Below are 6,419 nucleotides of genomic sequence, written 5' to 3'. Positions count from 1 at the left end.
CGAATATTATCGTCTATGATTCTTTGGGTTGTTATACAATGTTTAACCTTTGTGTAAGCAATATGATTAATGGGTTCGCTTGTCATGCAGATAATCAGCAAGTATCTAATATTAACTTTCGTCAACAGTCTAAGCGGGCTTAGAACACGCTTGTTCAAGCAAGGCGTTAGTAAGTAGTCTTTTGGAACAAGTTTCAGTTGGATTTCTTTTAAACGCATATGTTAGATTTTAACCGAAGTTTCTGTTGTGTTAGGTGGAGTGTACATAGGCTAATTCATTCGGTTTCACAACCAGGTGTGTAATCTCACTTCAAAGATTTTGAATTGGCAAAAGCCGAAAAGTATGTTCATAGACACCACACGAGCGTGCGTTCGCTTATGTGGCGAATCAAAAGCATTAACATGTGTGTTTGACAGTAAAAGCCACCATGAGCGATCTCATAGATGTAGGCCATTTTGGGCCACGTTTGGCCAAAATGGGCCATGTGGACCACGGGCTCGTGGACCCCGCATGGGCAAACCATGCTGTTGTTTGGAGATAATTGGGTCAGCTGTGTAATTTACACGGCCAAGGCCATTAGTTGGGCTTATTGGGCCACAAGAGCGTGTGTACCCACGTGGGCCGTATTATGGGCTTTGGACCTATTTCCACTGTTCAACTGTTAAGGTCGGATGGGTCGCCTAAGACGACTGTGGGCCTACTGATGGGTTGGTAAGTACACTTAGACCCCATACTGATGAAATAACTATTATACCCCTAGAGGTAAAATGACTGAAATACCCGTATGCTATATTTGACTGTATTTGAGCATGACATTTTGCGTACATGTATATATTATGACATGACATGTTGCATGGGGGTAGGTTTGATATATTTGGAGGAAGTGTGCTGTACTGGTAGCTCTGCTACATATACAGTTTAGTGCCGCAACCGGTACTATATTCTGGAGTGTAAGGATGGGTGGGTCGATTTTATCCCTACATGGAGTATAGGGTTGAACGAAGTGGAGTATAGAGGATGGATGGGTAGGATCTCTAATACTATACTGAATTGGGCTAAGGCCCATACTGATACTATTATTGTAATGGGCTAAAGCCCACACTGATAATACTATTGTTAAGGGCTCAGTCCCAGACTGTTTGCACAGCATGATTTACTGCCTGATAAATAGGGATTACACACTGAGTTTCCATAAACTCACTCTTCTGCTTATCTACGCAGGTAATCCTTACGTGGGTTGGTGTTGTGAAGGACTCGCAGATGGCCACACCACTGTTTATGTTTTTAGTTTGATTTCTAATAAAGGTAGTTTATTTGGGTAAATTTTATGTAATAAGGCCATTTTAAGTTTTTATTTTTATTTGGGGATTTAATTAATTTGACTTAAATTTGTTAGCAGTAGGACACAGATTTTCAAAAGGTAAATGATTTTCAACTACCATGTTACGTAACTTGTTTTAAAAGCTTCCGCAACGAAAAAATTTTTTAAGTGTAATAACGATTTAGTATGAAACATGTTTTGCTCGAAAAACTTGTAACTTAACAAATTAATAAAATAAGTTAGCTTCCCATAAAGATCACAAATGAGGTTTTAACACAAACAGGCTCTTCTAATAGAACTACGCTTTTCAAAACTCACTCCAATGTGACATCATAGATTCGGCCATAACGTCTAGGTTGGGTTTGGGGTGTTACAGTAATTACAGGAAACAATCCAAGAAATGCACAATTTTGAGAAAAAAATGGATGGTTCTATATGTAACGCCCCAAAACCCAGCCTAGAAGTTTAGACTGAATCTCAGAGGTTACATTAAAGATGTTAAATTCAAATAACGTTTATTTGCATTTAACACAAAATTTCATACTACAGTATTTAAAACAAAACTTACAGTCCAAAACCGTTTAAATAAAACTCAAATTTATAGAAAACACTTTATTAACCAATTTTAAAAACTTGACACTTTCAAAACCTCTGCACATCGAGTCCAACTCTAGAAACATAAAACGAGAGTACTTGCAAAAGGAAAAATTGAAAGGGGGTAAGCTACACAAGCTCAATGTGAGACCGGAATGACAGAAAAAAATTAAGTGCCACAATCAAATATATCACAATGGCAATCTAATATCCAAATAATCATCACAACCAGAACAGACACTCAGTACTGAATACGATGATCTATATACCCTTAATCTCACAATCAGATAGACAGACAGAATGTGGAACAAATGCATCAATATGAAACCCACCCATCCAGCGAAACACCTTTTCGTCCTCCATTCATACCACAAATGAGCTATAATAAGCTCAACCAGCCCTGCACACCACTTAGGGCCTCAAAACGACCATTCAACCTTACACACCATGCATGTGGAACAAAGCCACGTAAATATAGCTTGCAGTTGAGCTACCAAAGGTATCGTATTGTGCAGTAAACCACTATACAGACGTATTGCAGTTGAAACTACCAAATCAAATCAGACTTCCTTCTCTCCATATCCCAAACCCAAAATCATAATGCAAATGCAAGAACTCACATCAAACACTATCAATTACACAGACGTAGAAGCTCGTAAATAGTAAGTCAGTTACAGAATCGATGTACACAATTTCCAAACAGTCAAACACACACCCACGTCACTTAACCACTGAAACAGATACTCATTTATTAGGCATTATCACATTAATGAACCACTTAATTATTGAAAAAATTGTATAAAATAGATAGGTTTGAGTCAAAACCGAGTCCCAACTACCCTTACTAAGACCTAGCCAAGGGTTGGAACACACAGAACCATAAACAGGTCAAAAATCAACATAATACAAAATTTTGGCAAGACAAGACCACACGGCCGTGATCGCATGTAAATTTAGGATCAACAAATGAGAAAACAAACAATATTTAGGTTATGTAAACATTTTCAGTTATCAAATCCCAACAACTCAAAATTATAGTTGTTCAATTCAAAGAACGTCTATTTGCATTTAACACAAAATTTCATATCACAGTATTTAAAACAAAACTTACAGTCCAAAACTGTTTAAATAAAACTCAAATTTACAGAAAACACTTTATTAACCAGTTTCAAAAACGTGACACTTCTAAGAACTCTGCACACTGAGTCCAGTTATAAAAATAGAAAACAAGAGTACCTGCAAAGGGACAAGTTGATAGGTGGTGAGCTACATAAGCTCAAAGTGAGATCGGAATGAAAGAAAAACAAAAATTAAGTGCCACAATCAAATATATCATAATGGCAATCTGATATCCAAATAATCATCACAACCAGAACAGACACCTCAGTACTAAATATGACGATCTATATATCATTAATCACTCAATCAGATAGACAGACAAAATGCGAAACAAATGCATCAACATGAAACCACCTATCCAGCCAAACACCTCTTCGTCCCCCATTCATACCACAAATGAGCTATAAGAACTCAACTAGCCCTACACACCACTTAGGACCTCGACAGGCCCATCCAACCCTATACACCACGCATGTGGAACAAAGCCATGTAAATATAGTATGCAGCTGAGCTGCCAGAAGTATCGTACTGTGCAGTAACATAACTAAACTAGGAAATTACTTTAATTAAACTCAATTTATTATCAACATTACCGCCCATTTGGTAATGTCCCGAATAGCCATCTAGAAAGTAATAGAATTCATTACCTTCCAGTCGATCTAACAGCTGATCCATAAAAGGCAACGAAAAATGGTCCTTCCGAGTGGCTTTGTTCAACTTTTTGTAATCAATTCAGATTCTCCAACCAGTAATAGTTCTCGTTGGAATTAACTTGTTACGCTTATTTTCAACAATTGTGATTCCACCTTTCTTCGGCACTCACTGCACCAGACTTACGCACGAACTATCTGAAATAGGATAGATGATTCCTGCATCTCGAATATCAGCTATGGTCCAACCAATTGCTTTTTTAAATTTCTTTAGAACATCAATTAGTTGCTCCTTTTGATCTTTCGTAAGTTCTATTGAAATAATCATAGGCAAAGTAGAACAGTCACCTAAATAAATGTATTTCAAATGGGAAGGAAGTACCTTTAGTTTGAGTTTAGGTGGTTCTTCGATTGACAAATTGGGTTGCACAAATTCTCTAACTTCTAACTCTAACAGTTCAAACTGTGTAGATTGAATAAAATTTCTCGAATTGGCTTCCATCAAAGCCATGTTTTCTTCACCTTCTTCATCCACCAAAAGGTCAAGATCTAAGGCTTTCTCCAATGGATCTTCTTCAAAATTGCTTTTCATAGAAACCAAGGTTTCTATCTCTTCCATAACTGAACACTCTTCTACTGGATCGAGAAATTTCATCGCTTTAAGAATGTTAAAAGTTACCTAATTGTCTTGAACTTACATGGTGAGTTCACCTTTCTACACATCAATTAACATTCTTCCCATGGCTAAGAAAGGTCTCACAAGGATGATCGACACTTCCTTATTCGCTTCAAAATCTAAGACAATGAAATCAGAAGGAAAAATAAATTTATTGATTCATACCAAAACATCCTTAATCTTTCCCTCGGGATATGCTAAAAATCGATCTGCTAGCTGAAGCATCACAGTTGTAGGTCTTACTTCACCTATCCTTAACATCTTAAAAATAGACTTAGGCATCAAGTTGATACTTGCTCCTAAATCACACAAAGCTTTACCACAGCAAGATTTACCAATGTTACAGGGTATAGTAAGGCTTCCTGAGTCTTTCAATTTCGGTGGCAGTTTGTTCTGCAGGAATGCACTACACTCCTTTCTCAAGGCAACAGTCTCATACTTAGTCATTTCTTCTTAGACAGTATATCCTTCATAAACTTCACATAATTCGGCATTCTTTCTAAAGCTTCCACCAATGGAACATTCATGTGTAACTACTTTAGAACATCCAAAAACTTCTTGAATTACACCTTTTGTTTCTGCTTGTGTTGCTGCAATCTTTTCAGATATGGAGGTGATAGAACTTTCGGTTGAATCGGACAAATTTTCTGAGTAGGTAAATCTGCATCCAACGAAGATGTTAAAGTATTTGAATTCACTAAGTTAGGATTTACCTTGTCAGTCCTTGCAGATTTTGATTCCTTTGGTGTAGGAATTTCAACAGCTGGTTGATTCTTCTCAACGGGCTTATCTTTGACAGGTATCAATCGAGGTTCTAAAATTTTGCCACTTCACAATGCCACTGCCTTGATATGTTCTTTACCCAAATTTCTTGGATTCTCAGTATCGCTCGACAAGGTTCATTGCAGTCTATTACGAGCTCCATAGCTAACTGACCCATTTTGTTTTCCAAAATTTTCAGTGTTGCTTCTTGGCTTTGTATCAAAGCATCATTCTTTGCCTTGTACGCTTTCAAAAAGTTCTCAAAACTGTTTGATGCCTCAACTTGAGGTGGTTTTGGAGCTTGTTGATTAAACCCTTAAGATTGGTTGGGTCTATGCTGCAATAAGTTGTTATGCGGCCTGTTTCCTTGGTTGCTCCAAGAAAAGTTAGGATGATTATGCCATGAAGGATTATAGAAGTTTGACTGGAGTCCTTGTCCACTCCTATTTTGATATTGGTTCCCCACATAGTACACTAACTCGGAATTTGATAGACAATTCTCAAAAGAATGACATTCCCCATAGTACTCACAGGAAACTACTTCAAACGGTCTTGGTGGTTGAGCTGCAAAATTATTAGCACTATTAGCATTAAACTATTTTCGCATAGAGAAAATAGACGATACCTGAGCTAATAATGAAGTGAGGGTGTCAGCTTCATGAACTCCGGCTACACGTCTTCTTGAACCTGTTCGATTTGTTGGCTATTGATAGTTACTACTCGCGATCCTCTCGTTGATCTCATAAGCCTCATTATAAGACTTAGACAAAATTGCACCATTCACAAAAGCATCTACCATCAAACTTGTATGTGCATTGAGATCATTATGGAACATCTCCAACTGGATACAATAAGGAATCCCATGATGAGGACACTTACACAGTAACTCCATAAATCTCTCCCAAGCCTCATACAAAGATTCGTCATCCAATTTTTGGAAAGTTGTGATCTCATTCCTCAACTTAGCATTTTTGCTAGGCGAAAAATACTTAACCAAAAATCTCTCTGCAAATTCTTGCCATGTAGATATGGAACTTGGTGGCAATGAATTGAGCCATGCTCGTGCTTGATCTCGCAACGAACACGGAAAAAAATTTAATTTCAATGCGTCTTCAGTCATACCGGCTATTTTGAATAAATCACTCACCTCTATAAACAACCGAAGGTGGAGATGTGGATCCTCTGTGGGCACACCACTGAATTGGCCCACCGTTTGGAGCATTTGAAACATCACTGGTTTCAATTCAAATTAGGTTGCCTCAATATCTAGCCTTCTAATTCCTGTATTTATCTCACA

General features: G+C 37.6%; 1 non-coding gene across 1 annotated transcript; it reads left to right on the top strand.

Moving 5' to 3' along the window:
- The first annotated feature begins 5,979 nt into the window (after nt 1-5,979).
- On the top strand, nt 5,980-6,086 carry LOC128284796 (small nucleolar RNA R71). Its single transcript, XR_008275219.1, has one exon. It is a non-coding gene; the product is annotated as a small nucleolar RNA R71 (small nucleolar RNA).
- The last annotated feature ends 333 nt before the right edge of the window (nt 6,087-6,419 follow it).

Source organism: Gossypium arboreum, chromosome 11 (genome assembly GCF_025698485.1).
Source record: "Gossypium arboreum isolate Shixiya-1 chromosome 11, ASM2569848v2, whole genome shotgun sequence".
In the NCBI taxonomy this organism is placed as follows: Eukaryota; Viridiplantae; Streptophyta; class Magnoliopsida; order Malvales; family Malvaceae; genus Gossypium; species Gossypium arboreum.
This window is presented reverse-complemented; position numbering and strand designations above follow the sequence as displayed.